At 44.8% G+C, this 12,014-nt stretch overlaps 1 protein-coding gene across 2 annotated transcripts in view; it reads left to right on the forward strand.

Annotated features, from left to right (window-relative positions):
• The first annotated feature begins 7,737 nt into the window (after positions 1 to 7,737).
• cers3a (ceramide synthase 3a) overlaps positions 7,738 to 12,014 on the forward strand; it is a 134,446-nt gene continuing 130,169 nt past the window's right edge. The window contains exon 1 of one of the 2 annotated variants that reach the window (XM_061735909.1): positions 7,738 to 7,791. The gene's annotated coding sequence lies outside the window, so the exon portion shown is untranslated. Of the gene's footprint in view, positions 7,796 to 12,014 lie in introns of both variants that reach the window. The other variant, XM_061735901.1, reaches the window with a different exon arrangement.

Here is a 12,014-nt window from a genome sequence, read left to right on the forward strand (position 1 = left end):
CGCTTTGGGAGCAGGAATTTCTGGGGTACGTCCCAGGTCAGATCAGCTTCACCCTCCGAGATTTTCAGCAAAATCTGTCGGTTACAAACCCGGTACTGGATCTCCGACATGCGCGTGTGTGTGTCGCGGCGCGAAACACACATTCTCATTTATGTGGTGCTTGCCTGCCATGCTGATGGACAGAAACTGTATGGGGATTTTTAAAAGAAAAACTTTGCATAAGACGTTTCCAGCCGGAGTCATTATGGGATGAAGGGATGATGATCAAGTGGCTGAGACAGCTGGACTGGCGCAGCTGAATTAGCGGAGTGGAGCTCCTGTCGGATACAAACCCCGGTACCAGATCCCCGACATGCGCGTGTGTGTGAGCGGGACCGGCGCGGGGGGGAGGACCGGGACGCGGGAGCCGGGACCGCCGCGGTCGGGATCCGCAGCACAACGGGGTATGAAAAGTTTATACTTACTGTCACAAAACACATGTAGACTGGTTGGGCAAATTCCCATGAACCCTCGAGCACCCTGCGGAGGGTATAGAGCTGGTCCAGTGTTCCACGACCGGGACGAAAACCGCATTGTTCCTCCTGAATCCGAGGTTTGACTATCGGCCGTAATCTCCTCTCCAGTACCCTGGCGTAGACTTTCCCCGGGAGGCTGAGAAGTGTGATCCCCCTATAGTTGGAGCACACTCTCCGGTCCCCCTTTTTAAACAGAGGGACCACCACCCCGGTTTGCCACCCCAGCGGTACTGTCCCCTTCCTCCATGCAATGTCGCAGAGGCGTGTCAACCAAGACAGCCCTACGACATCCAGAGACTTGAGGTACTCAGGGCGAATCTCATCCACCCCCGGTGCCCTGCCACCGAGGAGCTTACGAACCACCGAGGTGACCTCGGCTTGGGTGATGGATGAGCACGCCTCCGAGCCCCAACCCTCTGCTTCCTCAGTGGAAGGCATGTCAGTCGGGTTAAGGAGATCCTCAAAGTATTCCTTCCACCGTCCGACAATGTCCCCAGTCGAGGTCAACAGCTCCCCACCAGCACCATAAACGGTGCCGGCAGAGTACTGCTTCCCCCTTCTGAGGTGCCGAACGGTCCTCCAGAATTTCCTCAAGGCCGACCGAAAGTCCTCCTCCATGGCCTCCCCGAACTCCTCCCAGACCCGAGTTTTTGCCTCCAAGACTGCCCGAGCCGCGGCCCGCTTGGCCTGCCGGAACCTATCTACTGCGTCAGGAGTCCCACCGGCCAACATAGCCCGGTAGGACTCCTTCTTCAGTCTGACGGCATCCTGTACTTCCGGTGTCCACCACCGGGTTCTAGGATTGCCGCCACGACAGGCACCGGAGACCTTGCGTCCACAGCTTCGAGCCGGGTCTGCCCGGTCTGTCCAACCTCTCCCTCGGCCAGCGCATCCAACTCACCACCAGGTGGTGATCAGTTGACAGCTCAGCCCCTCTCTTCACCCGAGTGTCCAAGACATGCGGCCGAAGGTCAGATGAAACGACAACAAAGTCGATCATTGACCTCCGGCCTAGGGTGTCCTGGTGCCACGTGCACTGATGGACACCCTTATGCCTGAACATGGTGTTCGTGATGGACAAACCGTGACTCGCACAGAAGTCCAACAACAAAACACCGCTCGGGTTCAGATCGGGGAGGCCGTTCCTCCCAATCACGCCTCTCCAGGTATCACTGTCATTACCCACGTGAGCGTTGAAGTCCCCCAGTAAAACAATGGAGTCCCCAGTTGGAGCACTATCAAGTACTCCTCCCAGGGGCTCCAAGAAGGCCGGGTACTCCCCACTGCTGTTCGGCCCGTAGGCACAAACAACAGTGAGAGACCTTTTCCCGACCCGAAGGCGCAAGGAGGCGACCCTCTCGTTCACCGGGGTGAACTCCAACACATGGCGGCTGAGCTGGGGGGCTATAACCAAGCCCACACCAGCCCGCCGCCTCTCACCCTGGGCAACTCCAGAGTAGTGGAGGGTCCAGCCCCCTTCAAGGAGCTGGGTTCCAGAGCCCAAGCTATGTGTGGAGGTGAGCCCGACTATTTCTAGCCGGTATCTCTCAACCTCACGCACAAGCTCCGGCTCCTTCCCCCCCAGCGAGGTGACATTCCATGTCCCGACTGTGAGGGTTTTGGTCCAGGGATTGGGTCGTCGAGGCACCCCGCCACGACTGCTACCCAGCCCACATTGCACCGGCCTGCCATGGTCCTTCCTGCGGGTGGTAGGCCTACAGGAAGGCGGGCCCACGTCGCCGTTTCGGGCTGAGCCCGGCCGGGTCCCACGGGCAAAGACCCGGCCACCAGGCGCTCGCCTACGAGCCCCAACCCCAGGCCTGGCTCCAGGGCGGGGCCCCGGTGACGCCGATCCGGGCGACGTAACGGTCCTCTGATTTTTCCTCTTCATGGTAGGCTTTGTGAAACGCTCTTAGTCTGGCCCGTCACCCAGGACCTGTTTGCCATGGGAGACCCTACCAGGGGCGAAAGTGCCCCCGACAACATAGCTCCTAGGATCACTCGGGCACACAAACCCCTCCACCACAGTAAGGTGGCGGTTCAAGGAGGGGTAATAGAAAAGCAAAGAAACATTAACAGATGGTCAATTGCACTTATAAGCTTCAAAAATAGCTTTACAAACCATTTTCTTAAATACAACAAAAGAATGACATGTTTTTAAATCTATGTTGGCATCATTCCAGAATTTAACTCCAACGATGGAGACACATCTCCTTTTCATACCTTTTTTAGCCATTTGTACTGTGAAATTACAGACACCTCTAAGATTGTAACGAGTCTCCTGAATTGAAAAGAACTTCTGTATTGGGTCAGGGAGCATTTTTGATTTTGCTTTAAACATAATTTGCATGATTTTAAAATAAAACAAATCATAAAATTTAATAACATGAGAATTTAGAAAAAGTGGATCTGTGTGAGCGTAGTAATCAGCCTTATTGATGGTACGTATGGCTCGTTTTTGAAGTTTTATTATTGCATTTAAGGTGGTTTTAAAGGTGGATCCCCACAATTCCACACAGTAAGACAAATAGGGAACAATCAATGAGTAGTAAATCAAATGCAAGGCCTTGGAATTCAGTATATTTCTGGATTTATACAGGATTGCGAGTGATTTTGAAATTTTCCCTTCAATATATTCAATGTGTTGTTTGTATATCTACTACGAAGCTATATTTGAGACTAACTATTATAGTCTTGTTCTATAGCTGCAGCTATGACTACTGACTCTAACACACACAGTTTACACTAACTACAGGTTTACTAAACACAAACTATAGGTTTAAAAACACTAACTAGAGGTTTAAAAACACTAACTAGAGGTTTAAAAACACTAACTAGAGGTTTACTGAACACTAACTAGAGGTTTAAAAACACGAACTAGAGGTTTACTAACACTAACTAGAGGTTTACTGAACACTAACTAGAGGTTTACTAAACACTAACTAGAGGTTTACTAGACACTAACTACAGGTTTACTGAACACTAACTAGAGGTTTACTAAACACTAACTAGAGGTTTACTAATGCTAACTAGAGGTTTACTAAACACTAACTAGAGGTTTACTAGACACTAACTAGAGGTTTACTAATGCTAACTAGAGGTTTACTAACGCTAACTAGAGGTTTACTAATGCTAACTAGAGGTTTACTAAACACTAACTAGAGGTTTACTAAACACTAACTAGAGGTTTACTAACACTAACTAGAGGTTTACTAACACTAACTAGAGGTTTACTAACGCTAACTAGAGGTTTACTAACACTAACTAGAGGTTTACTAACACTAACTAGAGGTTTACTAACACTAACTAGAGGTTTACTAACGCTAACTAGAGGTTTACTAACACTAACTAGAGGTTTACTAAACACTAACTAGAGGTTTACTAAACACCAACTAGAGGTTTACTAAACACTAACTAGAGGTTTACTAACGCTAACTAGAGGTTTACTAAACACTAACTAGAGGTTTACTAACGCTAACTAGAGGTTTACTAAACACTAACTAGAGGTTTACTAACGCTAACTAGAGGTTTACTAAACACTAACTAGAGGTTTACTAAATACTAACTAGAGGTTTACTAACGCTAACTAGAGGTTTACTAAACACTAACTAGAGGTTTACTGACGCTAACTAGAGGTTTACTAACACTAACTAGAGGTTTACTAACACTAACTATAGGCTTTACTAAACAGAAAGGTTTTAAGTTTGGTTTTAAAGGTCAGGTGGTGTCAGCCTCCTTAACCCAGATTGGAAGTTGGTTCCATAGTAATGGTGCCTGATAGCAGAATGCCCGCACTCCAAATCTACATTTAGATACTCTAGGAACTACGAGTAAACCTGCACTCCGAGAACGGAGAGCTCTGCCAGGAACATAAGGCACTATCAGGTCTTGCAAATATTGCGGAGCTAAGTCGTTTTGGGCTTTATAAACAAGTAATAACATTTTGATGATGAGCCGCCTCTAAGACTCGGCAGCACCGACTGGCTGATCCATTCCCGAGGTGTCCAGCAGGTCAACAGCGCTTTACACAGCGGAGTTTCCTGACCGTCCCTGTCCCAGGTGAAACTCTCTCGCTCTCTACAGGGATAATCACTAATGTCATGATTTTTCTTCTTCTCTGGATGCCTCTATGGCGCATTTCAACAGATTTACAGTAAATGACATGTAAATTATTCACTAATCTGCAGGGAAATTTCTTCCTCAGCGTGAGGAGCAAGCAGTTCCTTGATTTTATTTCCATTCCAGTTCCTGTTATCTCTTTCTCAAGGTTTGTCTGAGTGTGAGCCTGTTGTACAACCTGTCGCACAAATAATCAAACCTAGTTAATTATAGTGCCAAATTAGTGGTAGAAATCCTAGCAGTCCCTCTTTCCGCTTGATGTAGAGTCTCATGGTGCTGGACTTGGGATGATCCTCTGTGCATCATGAGCTTTTCCACTAGTACCTACTCAGCGCGACTCGACTCGCCTCATCCCGGTTTTGTGCTTCTCCACTAGGGGTGGAGGCGGGTGGAGGCGTGCTGAGTAGATACTTTTTCTGTAACTATTCTGCCGAAGTTATAAGCTGCTGAGTCGGCTGTATCTGACATCATCTCACTAAAGGCCACCGATTGGTCGGGGGGTTGGAGTCAGACATCTGAGTCAGGAGGAAGAAATCAGCGAAAGAGAGACTCGCGGCTTCTTCATTTTATTCAACAGGCAATGGCAGCGCAACAGTCTGTTTGGTGATCCAACTCTGAGGTGCAGATGTTCATAAACCTGGTGGCTGAGGAGAGAATTAAAAAGGGATCTAGACGGGCGATAAGGAACGACCAGATCCACCAGGAGCTCTGTCTCTTCATAGCTGCTCACGGCCCCAGCTGACTTTTCAGCAGCGCTGAGACAAACAAAATTTAAAAAAAAAGCGTTGAAACTTCTTTCACTCTCATTTTTTAACTTGATATAGAACACAAGCCACAGACCCAGCAGCACATCTATCATCTCCTCCAGGTTCTACATCTTTAGTGTTGTTGTCTTCTCCGTTTAGATACACAATCAAATACGTCACAGCAGCTTCACTCCAACCTCCTACTTCTGATCTGGGTGTTGAAAAGAAACGAGGGCAAGGCATGTGGAGTCGAGTCGCGCTGAGTAAGGTACTAGTATAAAAGCGCCATATGGCTAGCAGGGCATAGGTGTTGATGGATCAGACTTTGTTCTTACGTTCAGCTGACTCCCTTCAGCTACTTGGCTGTATATTGCCCTCTGGTAGCTCAACCTCCTCAGTTGGGATCATTTTGCCCCTCTTGGACACCAGTCTGAATGACATCTGGATGTGTCTGTATGTTTTCTCGAGAGGTGGATCAGTGAGTCCACGTCTAGCTCACTCCTGACGTACAACTTGATGTCATCCATGTAGAGGAGGTGGCTGATCATCGCTCCACTTCTGCACCAGTATCCATAGCTCCTCTTTGTGATGATCTGGCAAAATTAAAATGCATAAATATATGGGTAAAAAATTGAGGAATGAATCAATTACAGAAAAACAAACAATAAAAAAACAACAACTCCAAAGTACTGTTGTCTAGTCCGATGGTGAAAGTTGGGAAGTGGATGGGTTGGAGGGTGGGGTGGGATCCGTCATGGGAACATTTGGATGTGAACAAAAGACAGTTACAAATGAAACTGAAAGTTTACCAAATTATGATGAGAGGTGCTGGCTTCTCAGGTTGTCATCATCTAAAAAATGGCTGAATGCTCTGTAGAAGTTACAGGTTAACTTTATTAATACCCGTAGGTAGATTTGTTTTGCAGTATGGAAGGCATCTCACACACAATCTTTACAGACATTAATTTGACACAGGAGAAAAACAATGAACAGTTTTGCAACAGCAGACAGACATGGCAGGTTCTCACAATGCTCACTGAACAGGATAAAAGTAGATGTTGCCCACAAGGCAAAGAACAATAAATAAATAAAAAAAGAAAGTATAAACCAAGGTCAGGGTTTCTAATGAATAGAAATAAATAAGTTAAAAGCAGCATAGACCTCGGCAATAAATACAATGCGTTAGGATTTGTTTAAAAGAGAGACAGCAGCACGGACAAAGCTGTTCCTATAGTTCCTAGTTCTGGGGACTATGAATCTGCTCCTGATGGCAGCAGCTGGAACTCACTCTCTAAGGGATGGAGGCATCATTGGGATGGAGCTGGAGCTGCAACTGTTTGGCGTCCAGCGACTCCAGGCCCAGCTGTGTTTCCCCAACCAGCCGACCATTTAATGATCTGCTTGAGTAGCTCCTTCTTTTAGGGGCAGGTTTGCTAAAACAGATTCAATAAAAGCATGATAAAAAAGTGTCAACATGGTCCTATCTATGTGGAAACGGGACAACTTCCTCAGATAGAACAGCCGCTGGTGTCTCTTCCTGCTCACAGCTTTTCAGTTGTCTTTACATTTTAGGGTAGAGTCAATGATTGTCCCCAGATATTTATAGGACTGTACCTGTTCAATGAAGCAAGTAGCAAATGATTAATAAACTGAAATGACTGAAGCAAATCATGACATATGCAATAACAATTGCTTTAGTAGGTTAGCATTTGCCACGAGAGCTTCATATGGGACAAGGCCGTCTACACATTCCAGCGCCGCCCTGCAGAGGGGGAAACTGGTCCCCTGCACGCTGGACGGGTCGGCTGGTTATCACTGGAGGACAGAGGGGATTCGTGTAACAAAGCAATTTCTGTCAGCAAACAGTTTTACTCTGCACTGACCTCTATAACCACATGCACAGGCATGCACGCACAAACATTCTGCAAACCCACTTGTGTTTTTGGTGTAATGGGAAGTAACGCAAACCTACACATACAGAGTTTAAAATTGGAATCGTACAGTCCTGTAAATGTTTTGATTGTAAAGTAAAGTTTAGTTGCTGACAGAGGTTCAAAAGTAACATTTTTTCATTTTGAAGGTACAGGTTTCTGCTCTGATTCTGTGGTTTTGTATTTGATCAGGAACTCAGTGAAAACAAGGTCATCAGATCTGCTCAAGCAGAGAGGCGCTTGTGTGCATGGTGGCGATCCGTTAACCTGTCTGTACTTCCTGGAGGGGAGAAAAAAACCTTCCCAGGTAATAGTGGCTGCTCTGGGCGTGCCTTGAAAACTCTCAAACAAAGACGGCAGTTGGCTGCTGTGAAGCGGAGGGTGGGTGGGGGACTAGGACACCTGTCCTCAATTCCCACAGCAAACACTAGCAGTCAGCTGGGGTGGAGACGAGCGGCCTTACCTGCAGTGTGTGCTGGGGTTGGTAAGCTTGGCTTTTTTCCTGTGACCTTGATATGTGACTGGCTCCTGTTTGGCTTAGTTTGACTGTAGGTGACTGTTCAAAGTTTTTTGTCTGTCTATTCTGATGTAAAATGAGCAGCAGAGCTGGAGCGGGACCTGCCTGTAGCTGGAAGGGGGTGTTTTGGGTTACGCTGGTAGAGTTTGCTGTTAGGCTGAACCGGCTTTGTCATGGCTCAGTGGGGAAGAATGAAGCCTCTTTTAACCTCTTAACCACTTGTAAATATATATGTATATATATATATATATATATATATATATATATATATATATATATATACATACACACACATGTATATATATTTTCAATCTGCATTTGATCAGAGTTGCTGGACTGAAGGCAACATATTAAGAGCAGAGAAATACAGTATTTATACAGTACATGGTTAAAAGATTGGACTTTTCAAGAAGTGATCAGAAATATTTTTCTTGCTTAGTTTGACATTAGATTTTAGACCACAGCTTTAAAATGAAAGTATTTATTTTAAGTATTTATTTATTATTATTATTATTGTTATTATTATTATTATTATTATTATTATTATTATTATTATTATTGTTGTTGTTGTTATAGCTATTCATTAATTCATTCATTTTATTATTAATTAATTTTAACTGTTTCTTTATTTTAAGTAATTATTTTGGTTTCTAATTTTCTGATGAAACGTACTTGAATTCTGTCTAAAGTTATTTAACTAATGATACTGATGTGTGATACTTGTATGTACGTGTCTTGGTTTCAGTTTCAATGTTTTACTAACAGAGACTTGGAGCTTAATGATCGTATATTTAGTAGTCCGCATGTAACGCCCGCCAATGTAATAATGCCCACAAACGTAATAAAAATATGCAGCTTTTAATGTAATATTCCTGCAAATGTAATACATTTCCCACAAACGTAATAGTCGCTGCCTACTACAAACGTAACACGCGATTTCCCACAAATGTTTTACGTTTGTAGAGATTTATTACGTTTGTGGGGAAGTGAAAATCTTCAACTTTCAATGTTGTAATAACTTCCCACAAATGTAATAATGCAATGAATAATGGTTGTTGTTGTTTGATTGTTGTTGTTTGTACCTACTAATAGCTGACCGTGGGTGTGGAGTCCAGCTGCTGACTCTCCACTCCACTCCACGATCACGGAGATGCTCTCTCTCTCTCTCTCTCTCTCTCTCTCTCTCTCTCTCTCTCTCTCTCTCTCTCTCTCTCTCTCTCTCATATAGTATGTATGTATGTATGTATGTATGTATGTATGTGTTACGGTTAATGTAGTAAAACGGTTATTTTGCAAAATAACCGGCAGGGTGGTTAATGTGTAAAATAGCCGGCCAAACGGCTATTTTGCAAAATAGCCGGCTAATGTGCAAAATAACCGTCAGGGCGGCTAATGTAGAAAAAACAGCAAAACGGCTATTTTGCAAACTAGCCGGTGAATGTGTAAATTATAATAAAACCCATCCACACTCTCGCAGCCTGCCCTGCATAATTAATGCTGTGGATGTGTCAGACCCGACACTTTTTCAGGGAGTGTAACGTTAGGCCATTCAACTGAACTGTAGGCTATTCTGTAGTAACTGGACTCTATCTACCAAATTAATTACGTTTGCTTAGTTTGTTTTGGTTTCATCAATTTGTGCAAATGTAGGAGGAGGAGAGACCTCATCTCATCATGTGCGCGCTTCGGGTTTGCGCGATTCGGGTTTAGGAGCGCACCTTCATGAGAGAGACGCAACAACTCTTCTCTGTTTTGGAGGTGGCAAAGAGAAGAATAGATATTTCCTCACAAAGACTGTTACACTGGATATTTGCGAGTACATTACCCAGACCTATGGTGTGCCCAAATTCAGAGCGCACTCCACTGCGCTTTGCCACCTCGTTGGCCTCTATTCTGGGGTGCCAATGACGTGATATGTAGTTTGCATTATTCGTTTTGGAATACTCAATTTAGGAATGTACTGCATGGGATTTGGACTCAGAATAATTGCTATAATTGCCACGGCATGCACGGTCAGCTCGCATCGACACTGGAGAGACGATTAAAAATGTGATGTCCGCGCACCATGAGCTAAAAAATGTATTGCCACGTTGACAGAAGTACCTTGTGTCCATTTACAAGCTTTTTACTTATACCTACTTGGAACAGGCCTTCAAACTCCTCCATCCTCGCCGGTCTTTAGCCCTCCGCTCCAGATATTGCCAAGGACAGCCCTTCTTTCTTCATCATCACCTGTGGTTTTATCTAAGCTTTTATCCTGGGGCTAATTTGTCATTGATTCACAATGGAAAATGACGTTGAAGTTGTTAAGTGTTGAGTACATTGAAGTGGCAATGACGTCATTATTATTGTTAGGCTATTAGCATATTATTATTATTAAACTATAATGATAGGCCGTAATTGCTGTGGGCATTGTTATTATGATGATTATGATGATGATTATGATGATGATGATTATTATTATTATTATTAGGGCCCGAGCACCTTCAGTGCGAAGGCCCTATTGTATCTGTAGGAATTCTTCGCGTTATTATTATTATTAGGGCCCGAGCACCTTCAGTGCGAAGGCCCTATTGTATCTGTAGGAATTCTTCGCGTTATTAGGGCCCGAGCACTTGCAGTGCGAAGGCCCTATTGTATTTGCAGGAATTTTTATTATTATTATTTTTCTTCTGACAAAGTGATGGCCTTTTTGCCCCCCTTAACATGCCCAAAAAGTCACCAAATTTTGCACCCAAGTCAGGCCTGGCGAAAAATTTGATATTTAATGGTTTGCATTAATGGGCGTGGTAAAATGGCTCAACAGCGCCCCCTTGAAAACTTTGTGCCTCAAGCCCCACGATACGGTTTGACGTACATGCACGAAAATCGGTACACACCTGTATCAGTAAACAACTTAAAGAAAAGTCTCTTGGCGACATGGCCGAAACCGAACAGGAAGTCGGCCATTTTGAATTAATCGTGTCACTTTGGCGCAATTTATGCCATTCCTTCGGCAGTTAATTCAGCCCGAACCGTAACGTGCACCCAGGTGTGTTATACATCAAAATGTGCGTCTCCATCCTGCGACTACACGCATTACTTTTCTCTTTCAAAAGTGTTACCGTGGCGACGCTAGACGGCAACAAGCGCACCGCCCCTTCATCTGATTGGTCCATATTTGATAGTTCCCCAAAAGGCACCAAATTTTGCATGCAAGCCAGGCCTGGCGATAAATTTGATATTTCATGGTTTGCATTTATGGGCGTGGCAAAATGGCTCAACAGCGCCCCCCGGAAAACTTTGTGCCTCAAGCCCCACAATACGGTTTGACGTACATGCACGAAAATCGCTACACACCTGTAACATGGCACAACTTAAAGAAAAGCTTCTTGGAGCCATGGCCGAAACCGAACAGGATGTCGGCCATTTTGAATAAATTGTGTCATTTTGGCAAAATTTATGCCATTCCTTCGGCAGTTAATTCAGCCCGAACCGTAACGTGCACCCAGGTGTGTTATACATCAAAATGTGCGTCTACATCCTGCGACACCACGCATTACTTTTCTCTTTCAAAAATGTTACCGTGGCGACGCTAGACGGCAAAAGGCGCGCCCCCTCTTCATGTGATTGGTCCATATTTGATAGTTCTCCAAAAGTCACCAAATTTTGCATGCAAGCCAGGCCTGGCGATAAATTTGATATTTCATGGTTTGCATTAATGGGCGTGGCAAACGGTTCAACAGCGCCCCCTAGAATACTTTTCTCTGCCATAACTTTTGAATGGTTTGACATAGAGAGTTGTGGGTGGTGTCATTGGACTCTGTAATGAGTCCTTAAGCTTCGTTTGCCTTAATTAGCCCCGCCCCTTCTTCTGATTGGTTGTCCCGATTTTCTGCTATAACTTTAGAATGGTTTGACATAGAGAGTCGTGGGTGGTGTCATCAGATTCTTTATGGAGTCCTTGACCTTCATTGGCCTGAATTAGCCCCGCCCCTTCTTCTGATTGGTTGTCCCTTTTTTCTGCTATAACTTTTGAATGGTTTGACATAGGAAGTCATGGGTGGTATCATGGGACTCTGTAATGAGTTCTTAAGCTTCGTTGGCCTTAATTAGCCCCGCCCCTTCTTCTGATTGGTTGTCCCGATTTTCTGCTATAACTTTGGAATGATTTGACATAGAGAGTCGTGGGTGGTGTCATAAGATT

This window comes from Cololabis saira, chromosome 2 (genome assembly GCF_033807715.1).
Source record: "Cololabis saira isolate AMF1-May2022 chromosome 2, fColSai1.1, whole genome shotgun sequence".
Classification (NCBI taxonomy): Eukaryota; Metazoa; Chordata; class Actinopteri; order Beloniformes; family Belonidae; genus Cololabis; species Cololabis saira.